At 39.8% G+C, this 24,457-nt stretch overlaps 1 long non-coding RNA gene across 1 annotated transcript; it reads left to right on the forward strand.

Moving 5' to 3' along the window:
• Positions 1 to 7,309: 7,309 nt before the first annotated feature.
• LOC127050260 (uncharacterized) lies at positions 7,310 to 24,243 on the forward strand. The gene is made up of 3 exons (XR_007774185.1): positions 7,310 to 7,431; positions 10,024 to 10,095; positions 21,494 to 24,243. It is a non-coding gene; the product is annotated as an uncharacterized LOC127050260 (long non-coding RNA).
• The last annotated feature ends 214 nt before the right edge of the window (positions 24,244 to 24,457 follow it).

A 24,457-nucleotide genomic window follows, 5' to 3' on the forward strand; every position in this document is an offset into this window, starting at 1 on the left:
GGCTTACATTTTACTATAACTAACCTGTGGAAGCAGAAAAATAGACAGGGTCACGTTTTGGTGCTTGGGTCATGTCAAATACATGATGTTTGATCCAGATTTTGAAACTTTGTTTCATCTCCACTTATCATAATGAAGGTTACTTACAGAAAGTGGCTTTGAAAGCATGAGGTTCAGTGAACAGAATAAATTTTCCTTGAGTATAAAGGTTATAACAAAAAGTGCTAAAATCCTCTGCATCTCTGTTCTCAACATTTCTATGTTTCTGACTCCTGGTATCTAATGCAGTGGCCTAAGCAAGAGCTGCATTATTAACAGTCATAAAGTTACATTAAAAAAAAAACAAAAACACACCCACTTCTTGTATGTTCCATCTATTAAGGAGGAATGAATACAAGGATGGATATTGCAGCAGGTGCAATAGATTGTTACGTGGGAGCCTTTCTAACACTAAAGGAAGATCTTGTTCCTGGCCAAGATGTTCAAGAATTACTAGTAGTGTTCGGGGCCCAACTTGAGGCACTTTTAAGGCAGCCTGAGTTGTGGAGGATGAGCGTTCAGAATAATGGGGGGTTGCAGGGGCAGAAGATGAGATCCCATGAGTGTACTCTAGTTGAGCACTGAGTCACTTTAGAAAACCCTGGACTGTTTAATCATGGAATCCTTAGCATTGTGTTAACTACAGAAGCAGTATGACTGAATGCCTAGGGCAGTGTATGTACAAACCTGTTACTAATTTAGTGGGAGAAAGCACATAAGGTGACATTTTTAGAAGTGTTTAAGTGATTTAGGTGCTTCTAAAAGCTCTACCCATAAACTTCAGTTTAAAAAAATAATATTAAGTTCCCCTGGTAACTGTAAACACAGGACTTGATCCTATTTTCAGAAATGCAGCTGTTACAACTTGATAAACCTGATTTTTCCAATTACCCAGCCCACACATCAAATTACAGTCTTGTCCCCTTTCAGCAAGTGGCAGGTTGAAGAGAGTTAATGTATTAAAACAATGGACCAACACATGCCTTTAATGTGGCTTAGTGCTTGCAGTAACCTTTCGTTTTACATGAAAAATATGCATCTGGGCACGGGGGTAAACATGAGCACACTGCATGCCTTGTAAAAGTAATCTAAACACATTTGTAAATACACCGGAAGCTAGAAAGCTGCTGTAGTATGCTATTTGCTTTTCTTTTCCATTTCCATTTGCAAATGTGAGAATTTAAACTTAAACTGGGGAAATCACAAAGTTTACACCATCTGTGAGCCAGGCTCTGACCTTACCCAAGACTTCCAACAGCAGAACTTTGTCGAATTCAGTGGACTTAGTCCTGCTTGTGACTGGTGAGAGATCAGAATCATGCCCATTGTAAATGGTATGTACGCATATATTTAGAGCCCTGGCCAACCTTTTGAAATGCAAACTCTGCTTTTGGTTACATAATTACATGTTATGCAGAGTTAGTTTCCTATTTTATTTTCCTTCCCTACCTCCCATACCACCCATGGCTTTTACTCTCTCATACCACTCTGCCTCTTTTCCGCCCAGTATTGCCATTACAGACGACTCCCTGCATTTCTTTTGTACCAGATTAAAGAGTGTGCAGCATCTGTTTGAAATTTCTACTTTTTGACCGTAAGGCATTCAGTTGCCAGTAGGACTTTCCGTTCAGGAGGTATCTCCATCCAGGGTGATGGGTTCACGATAACTTCAGCAGTGTGAGAAGCGAATCATTGAAGGAACCCAAGTCCTGGCTCAGCTCAAACAACTTTGTAGGCCTCTTGCAACTGGAGACTAGTTCACAGAAAAGAGGGCTATATCCTGCCCTAATTCAATCTCAGTAAAGTCATGGGAATCATATGGACTCTAAGACAGCACAGGATTGATTATAATGTTTATGACAATCTCATTTGGCTCCAAAATAACTTTTCTTAGTTTTCCCCCAGCCTTTGAATAATAGAAAGATAAAGTGGTGATTTCCCCAGAACTCTAGTTTAACTGCACAACTATAGACTGAAACTGGCTCCTGTACAGTGATCTAGTACTAACCCCCTGCACCACTTAAGTCTTACTTTAAAACCCTCAGAGTAGGATTTAAGGGGTGAATGGACCTTGGGCTGCTTCGCACAGCAAGGTAAATTTTACCCATAATGGAAACTGATAAAAACAACCTGTTCCATGAATTACTGAAGGCCAGACATTACTGATTAAACAACCAAAAAAAGGCAGTGATCATTCTTCTAGTAGCTACAGCAGTTAAGAAGTGGGTAGTAGTAAGAAATGGAAGATTATTCCAGCATGTATTGAGCTGGATAGGTTATTTCCATTCAGTAACCTCTGTTTGTTTTATATATATTTGCACTGGGGTAGGGAAGGGGTTAAGCTGTTGAAATGGGTCTCAAAGTAAAACAAGTATATGGCTAGGATGCTCAGAATAAAGCACAAAGGCCAGGCTTTACAAATGAGCCTAAGAGAGTTGGGCACCTAGCTTCCTTGCACCAAAAATACCAGCCTAAGCATATTGGCAGCATGTTAATAACTGTAATGGCCCTGCTTTTCTGATCACAAGAATGCTGTGGTCAAAACAGTAAATAGATTTCTCCATAACAGTGATGATTTGCTTTGTTCCAGCTACATGCAAAACTGGTCACAACATTAGGGATAACATACTCTTACATTCATGTAGTGCCTTTTATTCAGAGAGATTACAAAGGAATGTGTTACTTACACAGTGTATCTGTTTTGCTAGGTGTTAGTCAGGAGCGAAGAGGCCCAGGTTCAGTTTTTTAGTGGTTCCTTCTGAAAACTTAAACACCAGGTCAAGTCCCCACCTCCCCAGAAACCTGGGAAACTGTATGTGTATCCTCCTTGACACCCTTCTCCCACTTACAAGCACTGAGTCCAGGGGTTTAAAAAACAGAGAACTTTATTAAGCAGGACAACAAAATAAAAACTTTGGAAAGCCAGCTGTTAATTATCTAACAGTATATATTAGGTTAGACGTCAACCTCTCTGCTACTCTTAACAATAGTCCCAACCTCAGGTCTCCTCCGGCCATTGTGAGTGGCTGGTGCAGTCTAGCCACTTCCTCCCCGGCTCATCACTGGCATTTTGCTGCCCAGGACTGGTGGAGCCCAACATTTCTCACAAGTCTAGCTATAGCTCCTCAGGAAACTGAAATCAGGGCTGCTCCACCACCTGGCCCATTGATTTGAGCTTTAACTGTTGGGTAGGGAAGCCCACACCGGCATTCTTCTGCTCCGAGGCTTCAGCTCAAGCCATGTCAGTGCTGTCCACTGCCTCAGCTCAGCTCTGTCTGGAGGATAGTGGATGGCTTCAAGGCTGAAGCTGCATCGTTGCGGGAGAGAAATCAGTGGTAGAGAGAGTTCTTACTTTCAGAGAGGCACTCCCAAGAAAAGGTAGAAGCCCTTTCCCTTCCTCTGTCCCTGTCCAGGCTCCCTTACCCAACAGTGCCTGAATAGGGCCTCAGTCAGGGTGCTTCCTCACCACTGTCAATTTGGTGCAGTTCTCTTGTCCTTTCATTTACCAACAGGGATAAGAGCATTTTACTACTCCCAGCTTTGAAACTAACTGAATTTTGACCAAACTATGCCAACTGTCACATAACAGAAGCAATTCAATCATTTCCTCTTGTTCACCATCTCAAACAGTTCTGGGCCATTCACCAACAGGTGTCGACATTTAGCTCTCTACTCCCTAGGACTTCAGGCCTGGCTAGGGCTAACAATAGCAGTCAACTCACTGATCCCTAGAACAGAGCCATGTCTGTGATAGAACATAGCAGTTAATATGTAATAGTGTAAGACAGAACAAGTAGAAGAAAATCTAATTGAGACTGAGGGAGGAACTGAAACCAATTATCCTAACTAGAAATGTTGTGCGGGGGACCCCTAGGGCTAACCCTGAAAAATGTTCTGGGACTATAGTGAATGATGTGCCAGGCAAGAATGGACTTTTGGGACCAACATGTCAAGCAGTTTTTTGAGGGAACTCATAACCACAAAGAAACCCTTTGTGGGGTTTGAAGGATGGACTCTGTCCAGAGACCTTACTGGACTTGGGGGTGATCTCTGGAAAGTTTATTAACATGGGCGTTCTCTGTAATGCCATCACCCTAAGAATAAATATGCTTGCTTATAAAGAGGTATAGTGGGATAAGTTATAACTGGTGGTAATTATAACAGTTCATAGCCTTTGAAGAGAAAGCAGAGCACAGATTCTGGCCTGTTTAGACTGGCTTGCTGGAGACATCACAGTGTAAGCAGAGAAGTGTACAGCCTAGAAAAACCCCAGTCAGGAGGAGGGAGATGGACGCATGTCGCTGCCCAAGAGAGGTGACAGCTGAAGTGCTGGGAGCCTAGAGTGGGTGTCATTGACAGATCAAAGAGGGGGAAATACAGGGGCAGTTGCCCTGAATTGTGACAGTCAGGACCTTCGTTTTAGCTCTTATCTGAAAGAAGAAATTCCAACTACATAGTACCCTGTACTGTGGGATGAAGTCAGTGCGGAGTCAGAGAAAGAATGAAATGTACTGAATCACTACAATTGCTTGCTTCCTGCATCACTGTATAGGTCAGTTCTTGAATAGGAGAAAAAACATGTCCATCGACACTGGGTTTGTAGAACCTGAACAGATCACAGCCCAAGATACAAGCTAGAAAGTTACATCTCTTTATTTCTCTTCATATTCAGAGTAATCGCACACCTGGTATATTGACTCTCCCTATTTTCAAAGTAGATTCTGGAGCATCTAATATATTTTGGGGAGGGGGAAGTTAATTGAGTTAGTTACTCAATTTTGATCAAGTGTAGAAGTTAGAAGTGTTAACTGTTTTATGACCCCTTCAATTTTCACAGTTCCTGAGGTTTTGACATCTGTTATACTTCCATAGATTTCCCATGGAACAAACTATTAGTAATTCCTGGCCCCTGACCATCAGTCTGTCCTAAATTAAGTGAATATTAAAGGATGACTCATAAAAGTTGCATTTTGTAATCCATTCCCACATTGGTTTGTAGCACACACAAAAACCATAGTACTGTATTATTTATGACACCCTTGAATTGCAAAACAGGATCAGACTATCAGCTAAGACAGTGGTTCTCAAACTTTTTTTTCCCATGGACCACTTGAAAATTGCTGAGGGCAGACCACTTAATGATCTTTCCAAATGTTGTTTGTACTGTTAGCTAACTATTGTAAAGTGCTTTGGATAAAAGCACTATATATAAAAAAACTGTTAAACAAGTATTTTTTTGTCCTACAAATAAAAGCACAACTAATATTTTAATATCAGTAGTCTTACCTTTCTAATGAGATGGATGTGCCGTATCTCCCCCACCGCAGCAGCCCTCGAGCTAGGGCTGGGGGGGTTTCTCCCCGGCAGCCGCAGCCCTGAAACTGAGGAAAATTGCCTCTTTCTCTGGACGCCTCAGCCCTGCACATCCCAAATTCCCTCCACCCCACTCTTTTCATCCAACTGCCCTCTCCCACCTACCCCCTATTCCACCACCTCATGTGCATCTTCTCCAGGGTCCAGACAGCTAATTAGTGGAGCCAGGCCTGCGTGGCTCCACTAATTAGGTGGGTGGCCCTTCATTCTCTTGTGTGCAGCCACCCAGGCACGCACCTTAGAGGGAACTTAGAGGGATCACCTGAATGGAGCTCAGGGACCACTGGTGGTCTATGGACCACAGTTTGAGAACCTCTGAGCTAAGATATAACACTGTTGTTTAGAATGTAAAAAGCAACCCTTCCACCCCCAAAACACACACACAAAAATCCCACATTTCAGTGTGCCTCTGATGCAGCAGCACATTTAGGTAACCTTCACCCTCTGTATTTCAGACATTTAAAATAGATTCTAATTCAGTGCAAGGCTTGGGTGTATTATCTTGCTCATCATGTTTTGTATGAACTAGCAGACAAAATATATAGTGTGAAAAATGAAGTAAAAAAGTGCAAGTATGGTTTCTTGAGCCCACTGGAAGGTCTGAGGCCAGAAGTCTTCTCAGAGGGACTGTGCATAACAAACATTAGCTAAATAGAGTAAGGGCAGATTCTGCGCTAAATACACTTCATTTCTTTGTTCCTGCACCAACAATAAGCCCCTCCACTTGAGATCCCCTGGTTAATATTACTGTAGTGTTGGGAGTTCCTAAATGGGTTTGCATGGGTATCAACACTACTTGCATCACCTTCTCCATAATCCCCAAGAGATAGGCTGGATCTCAAAAAAGCTATGACTGTGAAATGTACTCCTACAGGAACTAAGGGCCATTACCACCTTCTGCTCCAAGTGCAAGGCTCATTTCTTTTACCTTGACTTCTCCAATATGAACATGTAGCAACAAGACACTCTGCTGCACACACTTCTCCCCATGAGGAGAAGAGAGAACAACCGTGACAGATTTTAGTCATGTTGTTTATTGCACTACCACAAGGCATTCAGATACAATAATGAGCACAGTGTAAGAACCTATATACACAATATAGTAGAGGCCATAACTAAAATGATCCTAGAGAGGTGAAGTTCTGGCCACAGTATGTTACATTTCAGCAATCTGACTGGCAGATATGGCCACAGGTGTAGCCCCGAGGCTTCTCTATACTATGCCAGGTTGCAGCAGCACTCACTCAGCACTTTCTGAAAAATCAGGCCCCTATAAGATGTTATAAGCTGGGCACTCCACAACTGAGTCACCTGATGTGACTAGTTATCTTTGGAAATCTGGGCCACACATCCAGACCCCTAATATATAAAAAGCCACAACAACATATATTTTATTTATTATCCTTGAAAGAATTCATTATGATGCTATTGATTTATTTAGTTTAGACCTTTTTCTGTATTTTTAACATAAATTAAATACAGGTATTTAAGAATTTTTATTTCACTGCCTTTTTAATTTTCTGTCTGCTGCTTACTGTCATTAACATAAACCTGTGAAAACCATCACAATGTTTTTGGAAGACTAATAGCCCCCCCTTTTATTTTTTTAAATGCTGTTTTACACGTTGACAACTTCTCAACTATAATAAATGAAGCTTAAAAGGGTGTGCATCAGCGTCAATGCAAGATGTTCTTCAAGCTTGAAAATAAAAGCAGAGCTGCATTAAGTTCAAACATTGGTATTAGATGAAAAAGAAGAATGGTGTTTTTCCCTCTTGCTTTTCTGGAGACAGACATTATTTGCCAAAGAATGTAAAATTCAATTCCCCGAGGAATGCCAAAAGCCTTTGGCAGACACTCTGAAACTCAAGTTGACTCTTTTCTGTAAGAACGAACATTAGAAGGAAAAAAGAAGAGGAGGGATAATTACTTTAGTGTTTACATGGCCATGGCTTCTTGATTCTGAAAGCGTATCTGACTACAAGGACTGGAATTAATCTAATTTTAAAGAACTGCCAGGTAAAGTAAAACTACCCTTAATTATTCTAAGTGAGTCTTTATTTGTATCTCATAATTCTTAGAATAGTGATGGGAAAGGAACTCAAGATTATAAAGACAAGTGCAGTAACTTTTTTCCTCATATTTGTACTGTTCAAACTATACAATCTAACAATATCAGCTTTATACCTAGGAAGACCAGTAATGTTCCTAACATCAGAGGGGGAAAATATTTCGTCACTACCATCTCTCCAAACACCATTTAACAAACATGTTCCTGTTAAAGCTGAACAGACTGAAGAAAAATTACTGTCATGGAGAGCAGAATACTTACATAGACATAAATCACACAGGTGCTTAGGAATTGGAGTAAGCAGACTCAGGAGAATAGATGGTGCTATGCATATCCAGGATACAGCCAGGTCAGTGTAATCGCATTCCAAAGCCAAACTCCAACCACTGTGAAGAGCTGTAGACTAGCAGTGTTCTTATTTTTTCTGGACATATACATTCTTTCTTACACGCTCATGTAATTCTCTAAAAAATGTGTTTTCAACTGAAGGAAATTCCATGCATGTCAAAACCTCCAAAAGTTGAAACCATTTTAAGCAGGCCTCTCACAGAGTTTGATTTCATTTTCATAATTTAAGATCTCTGAACTAATGGACATTTTTAAAAGGGATGCAGCAATGGCTTGGAAGCCTTCAGAACCATATTTCACACTGTCATGACATTCCAAGTCAGTTCTCTCATCCCTGCTCATAGTCACATATGCCTATAGAAATTGTAAAGAAAATAATCCGCCTTTGAAAGCAAGTCTGATAGCAAAGATACTAGAACTATAGAAATCTGGTTATCTGCAAATGGATGACTCAAGGGATTGGTAACAGGATACCAAGTTTTTTAAATCTAGGTAACCAGTTCATATCTAACCCAGCTCAGTGACTGGAAGTAGCGACTAAAAGTAGTTACCACCTGATCTAGTTTGATGGCATTTGTGAAATATTTGCTGGTTTCAGATTGCTTCTCAATTAACAGATGGTCACATGACCCAAAAAAGGTATCATAATTGGCAAGAGAAGGGAATAATCAAAAAGATTTGTCCAAAAACCTGGGTTTGGTTCAGTTGTATTAACTTTTTATGCAAGTGACTTCTTTTTTTTTGGTGCAATGTTTGTTAAAACAAAAACAAAAACAAAAACAACCCCCCCCCGCAATATTCTTGTGAATCAATGTGACGTCATTATAGATGAATGTGAGTGAATATTAAGCTACCATGGCGGGCAGGGGGGAGAAACCATGAGCTATCATCTTGAAAACTCTGATCTATGAACATGCAGAGAAGTTTCTATCATCCCTACAAGGAAACATCATCATATAACTAGGTAATCACATGCCAAGAATAATTGATGAACAGTTGGGACGCAACTGAAGTGAATAACCCAGAAGCTGAAAGCGTTTCCCATGAGCTGCTCATTGAATAGCGTAAAATAAGAAACGAGCTGGTACAAGTGAAAGACTTGAGATAAACTAAACAGTCTAAACAAAAGCAGTCTCAATTTGTCAAATAATTCACAACAAGGAGTTCAGTCGTGTACAAGGGGGCCAACTGACACACTTGTTGGCAATCTTTGATCCAGAGTGGGTCAGCTGGCGGAAGCAAGCAGAGTGGCTCTTGTATCTGGAAAGAGGTATTTAGATAATTCTGGAATGGCAGTTCCAGCACTACCAATTGCCAAGATGTATTTATGAGGAAGAAATAGTAAAATGGCTATTGGATGTCTCAAAGCATGCCACCAAGCATACATCAGTTTACACAGAGAAGAAAATAAGAGGCTTTTTGATTCTGGCCAATCTTTAATATCAGCCTAAGAAAGAAGAGTCAGATTTTTTTCTATTGTTCTTTCTAACCATCTATAGAAATCTTTTGCTTTTGGCCTGAAAATTTTAACACTACTGTACAATTCTTAGCTGCCAGAATAATGACATTATAGTTCGTGCAGCGTGGCTGGATATGCAGGCTACTCAGATAGCAAACACATTCCTATTTAATCTACCAACCAAGAAGAGCAGGAGAAGAAAAGAGTTTCTTTCACAAACTCTGATGAGTTTACAGGCCTATCAGTTTATTCTAGCTACATAGTCAGGGTTACCACACTAGGGATTCATATATTTATCAGTTAATCTGTCCCAAAGCCATGGAAGGTAATTAACGAGAGAGATAGTCAGGCATGGCTTCAGGCAGTAATTTAATACTGCCCTAAATCTCTGCATGAGCAAACCCACTAGCCAAAGAGGAAATGCATACTGTACAAGGACACTTGTGTTCTCAAACACGATACTCCATGGAGTTTTCAGAAGAAGCACTTTTCCAGTGATTAACTCTGTACATTTGAATTTCATTATTTAATGCCATAGGAGAGTGGTTATTTGTAGTGCATAGAGGAAACAAGTTCTCCCATGAATATAAAAGTCAGATACTTAATGGATAAGCCATCTTAGGTCACTCAAAGCTCCATTGTCCTTTGCTGACCCTGCTGGAAGGTAAATTAAGTCACTGTTCTTATTAAATGATTATTTTTATAATAATGTTGTGTCTTCTGTACTTTCTAGAATAATTGGACCCATAAACAATATCACTTGAGCTGTATACAAGGATAAGAGTGTGCTTTCCATACTGCCTTGGTATGTAAATACAATTCTCCCGTAGGGGTAGCTCGGCAATGCATTGTGCCCTCCCAGAATTCATGGCCATGAAGTGATAACACCCCAACTGCATCAGCTTTTTAAAAGGTGTAGCATGCTTCCTTGCTCTGCTGACCTGTATGTGGGAGAGGGAAGGGAAGGGCCAGGCTTACCGTGGTGGAAAGGATGTGTTTTGCACCCTGTTGAGGAAAGCTGGAGTAGTTTATTTAAAAATAATACATACACTCATCTAAGACAGAAAGTGAAACCATCTTCTGGGCCAAGAGAACCAGCCTTAGATACAGTGAAGAATTTGCATTCTCTCTTGTATACTTCACTTGTATATTTATAGTTATACACAATTCCATAGTCTGTTAAACCATGCTTCTTGTATATTCAAATCAAATAAGCAGTGTATAAAAATATATTTCTATTGAAAACATCAGAATTAACTGAACTCACAAGGTTTAAAGTTTTCAACTGTCTTCTTACTCTGCGGCTGATACCAATATAACACGTCAGAAATTATCCAGATTTCCCTCAGTAAAAAAGCCAAAATATGCTTCTATCTAGAGTCAAACACAGGCCTGAGTTTTCCAAAACAATTAGTGATTTTGGACAGTCCATTTCACGTGTTCATTTTTCAGAAGTGCTAGGCACCTACCACCTGAAGATCAGGCACCTTTATGGTGTCGCAAATTGGGCACCCAAATATTGAGATACCCAGTTCACAAAACATCCTAATGCACATTTTCATTTAATATAGAAAGCTTGATGACAAGAGTGCTCAGCCATTTAGCCTCTTCTGGAAAGACATTAGAAACCCTGTTTGACACTGTGAAATAGAACTGGGTGAATAATAAAACATTTCTTGTTGACTAGCTTATTTCATTAATATTTACCTAGGTGGGCCCCAGGTAAAGGCCAGCTTCAATAGATTTCTATTATTCAGTAAGAATAATGCAATGCTAATAAGCAGCAGCCAACAAGATAAAGAGTATGTTTTTTAAGCAATATTCATCTCAAAGAGAATATAATCACATAAATGCATGTTTTGTTTTAGATACACATATCTGTTTTGTTTTTGTACCATGAACCAGATGGAGGGCTTGCCTATTGCAAATCACAAGTGCTTTAAACATGAATTATAGTCTGCAAAGGACAACAGAGAGAGTACTTTCTCATAGCAACCATCTCCTTAGAAATATGAAAAGGAAAACTGGATGAAAACATAACCTTTCTTTCCCCCACCTTGGTCAGTGCAAGATATAGTGAGCGAGTTGTTATTAACTGCAAAATTACCACTTTAAAGCTAACAGCTTCATGGTTCTGCCATATTTAAAGAGCTAGCCACAAAAAGACATCCTGGGAAAACGTTTCTACAACAGGGTAACACTGCAATGGGGCAGCAGGAATTCACCAGGGAAGATGTTTCTGATAAGGGGCTTTTTGTTGTTAGGACTATCACCACCACAATTTCCCAGTTTAATGCATCCAAGGGCAGGGTTCAAATCCTGTCCATTTCCAAGAAGGTTATTTAATTGGTTCTTGTTTTAACAACAAGGAACATCAGACCTATTTTCTGGAGTACTCCTTGGAAGAACAAAATGAAACAAAAATATACTGCAATAGCATGAAAGCTGGAGCTCAGGCTTTGGCCTGAAATTTCTTACCCCAGTTCTTTAGGCTTCCAGCAATTTCTTCAAACAAGGCAAGGAAGATCTTTTCTCCATATATCTTTTGTAAGAAAGTAAAAACAAAAAACCCAAGCAGGCAAAGGTTTTCTTTCCTTTCTAATTTTATATTTTCTGGTTCTCTCTTTTGGCAAGGATAATAAGGGAAGACCTTCCATTCACAGAGTGCTTGTTCTTTATTTAGTTGGGCTAGATGTTCAAGTAGTTGTTGTGATGGCTGCTATTCTGGCTGACACACTGGGGAATGAAGTGGGGGAACTCCAGAGCTGAAAATGAGAATCTGGAGGGCTTAAGCTATGAGTCAAGCTATGTATCTGTGGGCTATAATAGACTCACATTCACTAACACAAACGAACCAGTGGGCTTCTTCCCTGAAAAAAGCTTAGTCTGAGCATCTGAGATCTGTAGCAGTTTGAACCCTCGTTGGGCCCTCACTCATATGACAGCTGCCATTTTGGCTAACAGCAGAAATTGAACTGGGGCCTCCAAAGCTAAAAACATCAGTTTCTTACAGCTTGAGTTAAAGAGCCAAGCTCTAAAGTGGTGAGTGTAACAGACTCACATCCTCTGTGGATTGGGCACAACACACACTGATCAGTGGCTTACATTAGCACCCACAATTCATTAAAGGTTTTGATGATGCATTTCTACAGCTGCAAGATCAGGAACTGGGTTCTGCTCTCATTGAAGTCAATGGCAAAGCTCCCATTAATTTCAGCGGGCTAAGAGTGGGGCAATGTTTGTAATAATGCATATTTTGCATTGAGAGAAGCCAACACTATACTAGAGAATGAATTACAATTTGAGGGTTAGACTGAAAAGTATTTTAAAATACTGAGACAAGATATACCAAACAAATGTTAAAGGGATTGTCTAAGACCTTGCATGATTTAGCTTCATAGTGCTTTTCTACCATGAAAGTTGGAGCTGCTGCTCCTTACAATTAGCTAAGTACTGTATTTTTCATACAGCTATTCTTTTTCTTCTTGTGAACGGGTGATCACTCTAATGCTCAAATAAACTATGTTCTGTGGTTGGCCACATTGTATACTCAGCTGCAGTTCACCCTCTGCATTCTGCATGAGCTTGGAGGCAGAGACAGGTCAAGTGACTTGCCCAACGTCACACAAAAAATCTGTGGCAAAGCAAAGTCCCTCTAAATCCTAAACCAACACTGGACCATCCTTCCTCTCTGCCAAAACTGGTCTTGCAGCCTTGCCCAGCTGAGTCTCAGTGACAGGTTAGTTCTGGGTGGAACTCCACAACACTGTGTATGGTTAGCTTTTCTACAGTACACCTGGTTTTACCCAATCAAATGTTCATGCAGAAGAAATGCACATTAGCAGTCAGACATTGGACACATGATTTTTTTTTTATTCACCCACTAAGAAATGGTGGTTGTGCTGTATTTCTGGAAGCAGGAAATACCAGAGATCTTGCCAAAATCCCTTTTCTTGTGAAATTTCCAGCTCTGTTTTGCAGCCAAAAAATTCAGATAAACTTTAGATTAGCATCCAAACTAAAAATCAAATTTCAAACCTTTTGAAGTTCTCTCCTCACTTCTCTGTAACACCTTGGTCCTACATCAAGGTCCATTAGCATACACTGCACATCTGTGCAAAATCAAGTGTGGCTCTACATGTGGCCAGGAATCCACACTACCAGGTACTGATTCTGCATTTGGAGCTAAGTATCATATTTTGCACTGATACATAAGGTTAAAAACCAGCATCAAAAGCATTTCTCTTTATATTTCCTCTAAAGAGGGTTTTAAGATTCTTTTTTTCTCTTCTGCCCTACATATGAGGGGCCCAATCCAAAGGCCCTGGAAGTCAGTGGATGCTTTTTCACACACTTTAATGGGCTTTGGATCAGGCCCTAACTACCCTTTATCAGAATGTGGTATTTTGAGCCTGTGCAGCTATCTTTAGTATAACAGTGTTTTCATGGGCCGCATTTCACTTTCAAAGATCAAACAAAGTCAGACGGCACTGGCAAAATTAACTCTGGGTATCAGCCACATCACTCACTGATCACAAACAACATGAAACGGTTTAAAAGGCAAAGCAACACAAAAGAAATTCCATACTTATGCAGTAAAATGTCAGATGTTCCAATTCCTAATGCTCATATTAAAATTGCTATGCCCAAGATCTTTAATTTCTCAGATTAATAAAAAGCATCCTTCTCCATTCCTAAAAGGTTATTTTTAAATATTCTACATTTTGGGATATGTATACATAATGCTGAGTATTAGTCCCAGATAACAAGTCCATCATAGCTACATCTGTGTTTAATGAGACTATATACACAACAGTGCCATTCATTTTTCATGTTGCCAGCAGAATTTCAGGTGAGTTTAGCCTAAGCCCTGCACTGAACTCCATGTAAGTGGACCCTGCTCCTGTGCAAAGCCTTGCAGAAATCATGCAAACGGGTACTGCAAAGCCTTGCTCAAGTCAATAGCCTCCATGCAGGGGTAGCAGAGTGAAGCTCTTTGCAGGGCTTAGCCTTTTGTGCCCCCAAGAGTTAGTTCTTTGTTTTACCCTGTGCCTTGCAAATGGAACAGAACATTGAGTATGCAGAAAGCAGAGAAAAAAAATGCAACTGTTTGGTTTCTAATCTGACAGGGGATTTCTGTTTAGGGATTTTTTTTTTTAAATCATCACTGGTTCTTTCAAAGCTTTGCATTGCTGGGGACAGGGGAGGGGATAATTTACAGTAACTACAAACAGTTGCTCCCTCTCATTGAGTCAGCTGCTGATTTTGAAAGCTTGTTCTGTTTTCCCCATATCTAAGGTTGACATCAGCCACAAGAAACACATGGCAAGCGTTAAATACGACAGTACTTTAAGCCTGCACTCGTTTTGTAGCTTCAATGTGTAAAAGCCCAGCCATCTTGCTTATTTAATTTTTCTGGAAATACATATTTCCATTTACTCCATCCCAGCCAATCTAAGCAACGAATCTTACAGATTCATAAGGGAAAATATGTCACAGCAATTCCAGCTAACACGGCTTTTTGTATCATAATTGCCTTTTGGTTTCAAAGTGAGCAGTCAGGGCCATATCAATGAAAAATGAGGCACAAGAAAGGCCAGAACATGGATCTCAAGGAACACTCTGACTCCAACCCCAATACAATGGCCCTTCCCCCTGCCACAACCCCAACTTGGAATGGTAACCAGGTGGGTACCATCCCTTCACAGGCAGACAGGGGAGCAGCCTCCCTCCTAAAGAAATGATCCCTCCTCAGGAACAGTAGGGATAGTTGCAAGGGGGCTATCAGTACTTACCCTTGAAACCAGAATATATCTGCTTGGGTGGGTTGAGCCTGAAGCATTCTTTTCCTACTGTACACTTCTGCACAGGTGGTAATAGGAGGACTCCTTCACTGAGATGAATGGATCAGTTCACAGGGGTATTGTTTCAGGCTGTGAAAAAGCTAGTCACCTCCTTTTGTAACCACTCATGGCATACTGTCACACTGCAGCACCGTGCCTCAGTTTACCCACTTTCAGGGCTCTTTCCCAGTCAAAATACTCAAACTCTTCTCATTCAGAAACACCCCTTCTTAGGGGTGGGGTTATTAAGATAACAAAACATTTATCAAATTCCATACAACCCGTCTTTCCCACTGGGGTCTGCCAGGCTTTCCTTGCCTGGAGTCTTTTCCCTGAAAACTCAAGGCACCCTTCGGAGTCTACTTACTCCTCTTCAATCTTCCTCAGTTCCCACCTGATACCTAGAGGATCCCTGCTGGAATACTTCCAGCAACCATTCCTCACTATAGTAATCCCCACCACAATCCCTCTTCCCCACCCTTACAGCTTCCTACTCCTCTACACAGAGGAATTGGCTGCTGGTACCCAGCTGGTTCTACTAATTAAACCCCACACCCCATCCCTCGTGTGTCAGGCAAGGTAATTTGGAAGGGGTTGGCCAGCTTCAGCCTCCATCTCTTAAAGAGATAGGCCACCTCATCACACAGGTTTTCTGTAGACTCAGGTAGACATCACTCCAGTTATGCTCAGTTCCCATTTTCAAGCTTTACTTTCACAACCACATGTGCAAGACACTTACCTTCTTTTTAAATGAAAGTCTGTCTCCACTGGCCTATAATGCCGATGCTTTCTTCCAGCCCGGCGGCTGGATTTTCAGAAGTGCTGAGCATCTGTCTTCTGCTTAAACTTGCTTCACGCTCTCCACATCACATCCCTGTGCATGGGCCTACTGCAATCACATCTGGTATGTTCCCCTGACCCCAAGGAGTACTCTAGGTTCACATTGCTGCTAGATTCTCTGGAGAGGTTAGGGAGTGGATGGGACCATGCTTTTCCCCCTTTATACTTAACAGTAAAACAGTTATTTCCTTAAGGTACCATTCAGCCTTTCACCTTGCTGTATCTCATTTTACCCGATTGTCAAATGACGATTTTGAGATTGTCAGTTCCAAGACTGCATAAATGCTACATTTTAGCATGTAACAGTAGTAACTAGTAGAATTAGGCACTCGGTAAAATAAGGCACATGTTTTAAAAAACGAGTCAAGTTAAAAATCCTGCTACAGATTTTAACAAATAGATTGTTTTCATAAATAAACCATCAAAGTGAGAAAAAAAGCTGACAAACTAGCATTACTGTGGTGATCAGGTGGTTTCCGCATATAAGTAAAATACGTACATCTTATTAGAATGAGAACTAGCATATGCTCCGGATACTTCCTCAGTTGTTGCTTAATATATCTGGAACATGTTAAAAAGTCATATTCAGTTATAACTGACATATTGCACATCTGTCCTGAGTGATACTCTGCACATATAAGATTAATATATACTCAGACTTAGTTTTTGAAAAGGGCATATGCCCCATCTGTGTGCCACCTCACTCAATGTGCACATACCTACTGGGGTTGTGTGTGTGCATTTCCAGTGTGTTTTGGCTGCCTGGGAAATCTGAGCCCTAATTCAGGTTAGGAGTTAGGATTCCTTTCCCTTCTGTCCAGGTTCCTTGGCAGTTTTTATTCACATGCACAAATAAACACCCATTATCTTTGAAAGAGTCAGAGCTGCTACTCATCAAGCTTGATCCTTCAGTCAGTTTCAGCAGCTTTACATTAGCTTATTTCTATTGAAGTCAACAGTGTAAAACTGATGCAACAGAGTGGTAGCTCAGGCAACTGGTGTTTCTGTAAATAAACTAGCAATGTAAAAATTCCGTTTTGCTCACATGGCGTTAATTCCTGGCCCTACTGAAATCACTGACAAACTTCTGTTGAGTTCAATAGTTCCAGGATTTCAACCACAGGCTAAGGATTCAACCTCATATTTCAAGAACATATGTATGAACACTGGGATCACATATTCTGTAGCCACACATTTTTCTACAAAAGCAGCCCTGGAAAATAAGCATTATATAACATACAAACATACTACATCCCAGTGTTTTATGCCCTATGAAGATATCTACTTTTCTGTGAAAGGAGAAATTGAAGGACACAATTGTTTAATGACGTGAATCTGAAGGCATTTGGCTCTGGCTTGGCCTCAAACCAGAATCCTAGATCAAGCCTATTTATACTCAGACCAGAAAGAGAGTATTCACCTTGCATAGCACTATGCACACTGGTCAAAGGATCCCAGAACAGCAATATATGTTCCTCTTAGGGCCTTATCCAGCTTCCATACAAATAAAGGGAAAAATGCTCACTGACTTCATTGGGGGATGGATTGGGACTTTAGGCCCAGACTCTCAAAGGTGTTTAGGTATCTGATTTCTCATTGAAATCAGTGGGAGTTGAACACCTCACCTTTGAGGATCTGGGCCTTCATGACTTCTGGAATTGTATCCAAAATGCTAATGCCATAAACCTCCACTATATTTCTTTCTTAAATTTATCCCTCTTGCCCACAACGTTATCTCACACATAAACACACCCGCCCATTGAGAGCTGCTAAGCATGCATCCAATGCCTTATCCCTATAGGTTTTCCATACAGTTAGGCAGCACAGTTAATCTACCTGACAATAAAGTACACTGGAAAATATTCCTCTAATGATGAGCAACAAGAAGAAAGAGCAAAACTGCTAAAGACATGGCAAGCCTATTGTAATTATTTATTTTTGCCTTTCAACAGTTTTTTTACTTCCTTGTTATTTAAGTGCAAGCCACCTTAATAAAGGCCGAAAGTAATAAAGCACTTTACTAATACCTGCGAACATTTAACATTAAGTTGGAAGAAGCAATCCATTTTTAATAACAGTCTGTTTTGGTAACCTTGTATTCTGACCTTGTATTCACCAAGGTGAAAGGTGAAGATTAAATCTTCTCCACCTTTCTGAATACAGCTGCTGTGCACACAGACTTTAATTGATGTGAGACCCAGCTTTGTAACTCAAGACCATCTCCCGCCTGCAGCACTGAAAACATGCAATTCAAGGCTCAGTTTCAGCTGATAACTGGTCTCTCTCAGCTGATGGTCCGGACAGGAGAATGAAGTCTTTGTCATTATCTATCCTCCATCAGCATTGCTCTTTTTTCATAACTCTGGTATTCAAGTCAGGCCTATAATGATGGCCTCTCAGCAAGAAACATGATGAAGTGAAGCAAAACCAAAAAGGGGATAAACTTAAGTCACTGCTGAATAAAGCTGTAAGATGGAAACAGGGCACTGGCCCATTCAAACTGAATGTTGTGAATTTTTTTTTAAATTTGCACAGCCCGTGATTGGTTATTTTTTATTCCTGTTCAAAATAAACATTTCCATTCATTCATTGCACTATACGGTTTCCAACATAGCTCCTTGACTTTGCAGCAATTTCTTTTCTCTCCTCATGTACTATTGGAACATTAGTACATCTCAATAACTTATGTGGGTCCTGGTATAATGGGACTTCTGGTTAGTTTCTTTGCGGGAACCAAATCTGGGACCTCTGACCTTTACCAAGCGTTGCCAACCCTCCAGGATTATCCTGGAGTCCCAGGAATTAAAGGTTTACTTTCAATTAAACATTATATCATGTGATGAAACCTCTAGGAATACATCCAACCAAAACCAGCAACCCTAGCTTTACTGCTTGAACTTAAGTGCTCAGTCTCTTATATTGACACTAAGAACAAACGTCTGTTCTTTTTGCAGATACAGACTAACCACGGCTGCTACTCTGAAACCCTTCAAAGGAAATGGAATGATATTTTGGAGCCATGTGTAAAGTGGTGTAAGTTAGCCTCTCTGACATGAATTTAGACTGCCTTAAACTTACACCAACTCTACTGATGTGTAAGGTTGTCTTAATAAGGAGCGACTAATTTATACCACTTTACATTTTACATCTGATTTGGAATAACAAATATGGAGGGCTTTCAGGAACGGGCCCTTAGTGTCTTTCCAAGGACCCAAATATTTCTATGCATGATGATCCACTCGCAGAACAGCATCTCTAGCACATGGCAGCCAAATGTGCATTGTTGAGTTTAGCTTCATATTCTTGATGGAGATCCAGCATTTGATATACACATTGGACTTATTATTTCAAAACTTTAAAAAATCGGTGTTTTGATCTATTTTGCCAATGTTGAAAACTCTGCAAGAGTATTCCCACAATGCCACACTAGCTCTTTATATGCAGGACTATAAAGTTATCATATTTAATATTCTGCATGATCTGAAAAATCTGTATGCATTGGAAAAAGCCAGAAAAAAGCAAATGAGAGCTGCTTTTTTTTTTTTTGCCTCCAACTTAATCTTTTTAATACATGTCCTGATAGCTCTACTTATTTTAGAGTAGTTTCACCTCTTTTGTCCTGTGCTTTTAATTCCACTACTTGGTAAAATTTAGGTTTCCAGTCATTGGGTAAATTCACACAGGCCAGCTCCCAAATTATCACAGTGAATGTTTTCACCCTCCTGCTACCAAAGGTAATGAGAATGTGTGTGCTCTGTGGTTTATATAATGCCAAAAAGCCTGTGTAACTAGATAGCATTGTGGTCAAAGGCTCATGTAGTGTAAACTGTGCTTAAGCTAGGGGGACTTTTCTGATGAGTCTCAAACCACTCCAGTAATCCCTAGAGACTCCAGATGTTTTCACAGAGCTGCATTACCAAAGAGTCACCAACTACTATAGGCTTAGTGCAGGCAGTTTAGAAGTGCCCTTTTTTCCCCAAATGAAATGTTTTTCATGTGGCAATTACAGAACCTTTTAAAAGAAATCATCCAGTGATGATCCTTTATAATATACTAGCTGAAAACCCATGTTGTTGCATGGATGTAATTCATAAAGTCATATGTGTAAAAAAGCCAAAAACTGCTGAAAACTTTGCTATGTATCCAAGCATATGAATTGACTGTATCCATGTACTATGAAGAGATTCTGTCTGGTTGCATGTGCATGAAGATAAAACTCTAATTCCTCTTTCTATTCCTTGAACAACAGCATGCCACAGAATGGGATTTAATGATGTTTTTGTGCTATGTAAAGTTAGAAACTACAGACTCATTCATTGCTCTCCTACATCTCACCCTAAATGGGCCAGTCTTTTGTTTATTCCTTAATTGAAGACAGGATATTACATTTTTAGAGAGGAAAAGTAAATACCCCCCTCCCACCCAAACAATCTACCACAGAAATGTTCACTGTCATTTGTGGTTTTTGTTTTTAACATTCTAATTGTATTAACAATAAGAAATAATTAATTAATAACCATTTCACTCTGTTCCTGAAATGGAAGAAGAGAAGCAGAACACAGGTTTCTCTTCAGAGCAGTGAGGCCTATTGGATGGAGCAGTGAACTGGAACTTGGAGGATGTAGCATGCCTGATTTCCATGGCCTTGCTCAATCATAGTCCTCTTGATAGGGTTCCAGGCCAGATTCCACCATTGACTCTCTTTGAGACCATGGGCAAATGACTTAGGCTCAGTTTTGAAAAGTGGTATCTAATTTTGGACACCTCTGTTTTAAAAAGGTGAATCTTAACTCTTCTGGTGCCTCTGTTTCCCCACCAATGAAATGGGAATAATAACATTTATCAACCTTTGTAAAGTGTAAATAACATAATTGCTTGCCTTTGTTTTGCATATTCAAACCGTCATTGAAGTGTGTCTGTTTGTGCTAGCTATGCACAAAATGGTTTCATGCCCACGTTTGCAGAAAGAATCACTGCTACACACACACAAGAGGGCAAGCAAAATTAGAGGCCAGTTAGAGGCTATACAGGTGTTCCTACTGTGAAATAAAACATGACAGTTTGTTAAAAAGGATATAAACTCTCACAAGGAATGAAGGAGTAGTAAGTTTTTGCTATATCAAATTAATGTGGACCCATGATTAATCTATGATGCAATATAGCGAGATGCAAACTAAACTCTTTTCTGTGGAGGAAGCTGATATCTGCATCAGAGACTCTTGCCTCTTAACTCTTCATTGACTTGAAAAATGTAGTTTGACTGCCTTATTCAGAAAGAGATTTTGGCATGAAATAGCACCTTTGTAAGAGGATTAGGAAAATTCCATTCTTTCAATGACTGGCTAGGTGTTTACTCTTACCTCTCACACTCTTTGGCTATTATTGTTAATTGTCAGGGCAAATGCTCTCTATGAAAATTTAAAAACAAAACAAAAATAAATTGTGAGCAATCTATCATTTCATCCAGGGTTTTCTTGAAAACGTCCTTATGAAATTTTCTGATAATTTTTTTTTTTTTAGGGATCCATTCAACTAAAGCCTCAGCCCCACATGTATTGAGGACACCTTGACTACTCAGCCTCTGGAAAGTCCCATCACTACTCATGCTACCAAAGTTCCATCGCACTGACCCAGCAGAACTAAGAACTTTACTGGATGATTGATGCCCACCTTTGTAGTCCAGTGAAGGTTAACACAGAGTAACTCTCCTATAGTCATAGATGGAATATGGCCAATCTGCAGCACACTGCATGACCCAGCTGATGATACTTAGGGAGTTCTCTGATATAGGTGGCCTGATTATCAAAAGCACTGCAAATCCAGCTGCTTGCATTGAGGTCTCTTCTGGGTGTCGAGCAATTTTGAAAATGAGGCCAACTATTTATGTTTCTAAAGATGGAGTTAGGAGCATAACTTTTGAAAAGCTTAACCAAGATTAATTTGGCCCATAGGTGCTTAGTCCTATATTACAGGATAGGAAAAACAGCCCTTTTAAAAGTGCCTAGATGAGGATTTATAATTTAGGAAAAAGCTCTGAAGAAACATTTGTCAGGCTAGTGTGTACAATGCAAGTTTACATAATGGAATTAATTGCAAGGGCTCTGCTGGAATGATTTCATTCAGGAGAGTTATTTGAGGTATTGAAAGAGGGATTTCACAGCTGAAAGAAAGAGGATTTTTCCTGAGACTGGTGGAAGTAAAACATTTAAATTTCTTAATACAGTGCTTCTGCCTCAGTGGGACTATTGTTTTCATGTCTTGAGATTGAGGAGATACCTTTATTCACAAATCTATTCAGGAATACCTTGAAAACATTCAGTGCTTTCCTAACACAGGTGTTTAACATCTACAGGTGGCAAAGGAGTACATTTACTTGTTAAAATGTGAGCCTATTGAGTTACAAAGAGTTACATAGAGGTGTGTCACATCCCTACAAAGGTTGGGATGTAGAATAAACAGAAGAGGTGTTTCTAGCATGCAAGGAGGATTTGGGCCTTTAACAGGTCAGATTGAAGAGACAATAGAAAAGGTCAGAGGGTGAAAATAGAAAAGGTCAGAGGTCAGTCACTGGGACAAGGAAAAGAAATTTGGGGGGGGGGGTCATTATTTCAGCATTCAAGGCTTTTATTTCTGAATGCTAATGCTGACCTTTAATATGTAAGTGCAGATTTTACATTGGGGTTCTGCAATATTGTATATAACATTTTATTCTAAAATATGTTGAAGCAGACCTTTTATGGTCTCTATTGCTTAATATTAACACTATGGGGCAGGGGGAGGGTGTTCCTTTGGGTCCATCTCCTACTAATGTTCTCTTATCCTCTGTCTTTCTGGGAGAAGGTCATTTTTACTTCTCACTGTTTCTTTTATGATTGCTTTTAATAGATATCCTAGTTATTTAGAGAAAACCAAAAACATTTTGCACATTTGGGATTTTGTCCTAACAAGATTTTCTAACATCTAACTACTGCATAGCATAAGAACAGTGTTGTTGATATCCGGCAACAGCAAGTGTGAAATCTCTGTCTCAACATACTTTATAATAATGATTAGAAAACAGTGTGTGATTCCATATGGCTACCTCTCTCACGGATGGCATCTTGGCCAGTAAGCTTTGCTGATGATTGGAGAGCTAGCTTTAACAGACAGGAACAAATTACATGGCCACAGATGCAATAGCACGTCTGATGTGCTGGGAAAAGGAACAGGTGGGATGAAGGTCCCAAGGCTCCGACCAAGACTGCAGCAAATAAACAACAGTAGATAGTGTGACATGTGTAAAGGGTGTGAGGCAGTACAGTTTGACATCTTTGCCATAAGGGCTAGCTGGGCCAACTGACAGCTTGTATCTTCTCCCCGCCCCCAGCTGCAGTTGCCATATTGTACGAATTCTTTCCTTAAAATTCTGCTGAGTATTCAGTTTGCAAACACAGCAATCTAAGATCTAAGCAAGCAATACATTTTTAGTGCATGCTGCAAATGTAGACACACATTCCGCCATTGTTACAGGATTAATATTCCACTCACCACATGGAAAATTTACCCTTTATTATCTAGACCTTCATTAGACATATGGAAATACATGTTCCAATATAGTCAATTCCAAGAGCTTTGTGTATGTGTCAATGTGTAAAGTGTGCATTTGCCTACTGTTTCTTAGGCCATAATTTTCTCCAGGAGGAAAAAAAAGGTTAAACCACACTTCTTAATTAGTAGCCTAAAGTGTTCTTATGGTCATGGTCACACTAAAACGATCAGAAACCAAGTTATCCCTGCAGTATGAGTTTAAAAAAACAACAATATAATTATGATTGTCTTTTGGTAGCAAGGTAGGTAATTATACTGTGTATTTGCGCCACTTGTAATTCTACACAATTTGTTCCAAATCTGTTATTTGACAAGTGTAGGAAAGGGAAACCAGAGGTGGATATTTAAGGGAGTGTCCTGGGAACTGTCAAAAGGTAAATAAATGTGGTGAATCCCTCTCCCATACGGCTGAACCAAACTTCAGAAACTGGGCTGCTTTAAATATGGGATTCTTGCCAAGCAGTGGGCTGCCCATAGTACCATAAAGAGCCAACTTGCTTAGAAGAAAACAATGTTAAAACAGAACCCAAGGAAACACTCTCAGTACATGCAGAAAGTGTATTTATAGTTAACTTTTTCTAGGATGGTACAAATTCATTATTTAATATATTATTGTTTGATGCAAGGGGGAATAAGTATTTTAGGAACTTTACTCTCCTAACATGGATTTTCTTTAAAGGATTCCAAACATTTTAAAAAAAGAAAAATTAAAGTAGATGAATCTCAAGGGTTTAAATTACATTATAATGTTAGACATGACACAAAACGTTGAGAGTTCCTTTAAACAATAAAAGCTTTTGAAAGAGAAGATAACTGGTGTCATGTTACTAGAAAGAATTCTGCAGCTAGCACATTTTTAAGTTAAGTTCCATTGGAATGGAAAAATAGTGCACATAT

The sequence above is a fragment of the Gopherus flavomarginatus genome, chromosome 4 (genome assembly GCF_025201925.1).
Source record: "Gopherus flavomarginatus isolate rGopFla2 chromosome 4, rGopFla2.mat.asm, whole genome shotgun sequence".
Classification (NCBI taxonomy): domain Eukaryota; kingdom Metazoa; phylum Chordata; order Testudines; family Testudinidae; genus Gopherus; species Gopherus flavomarginatus.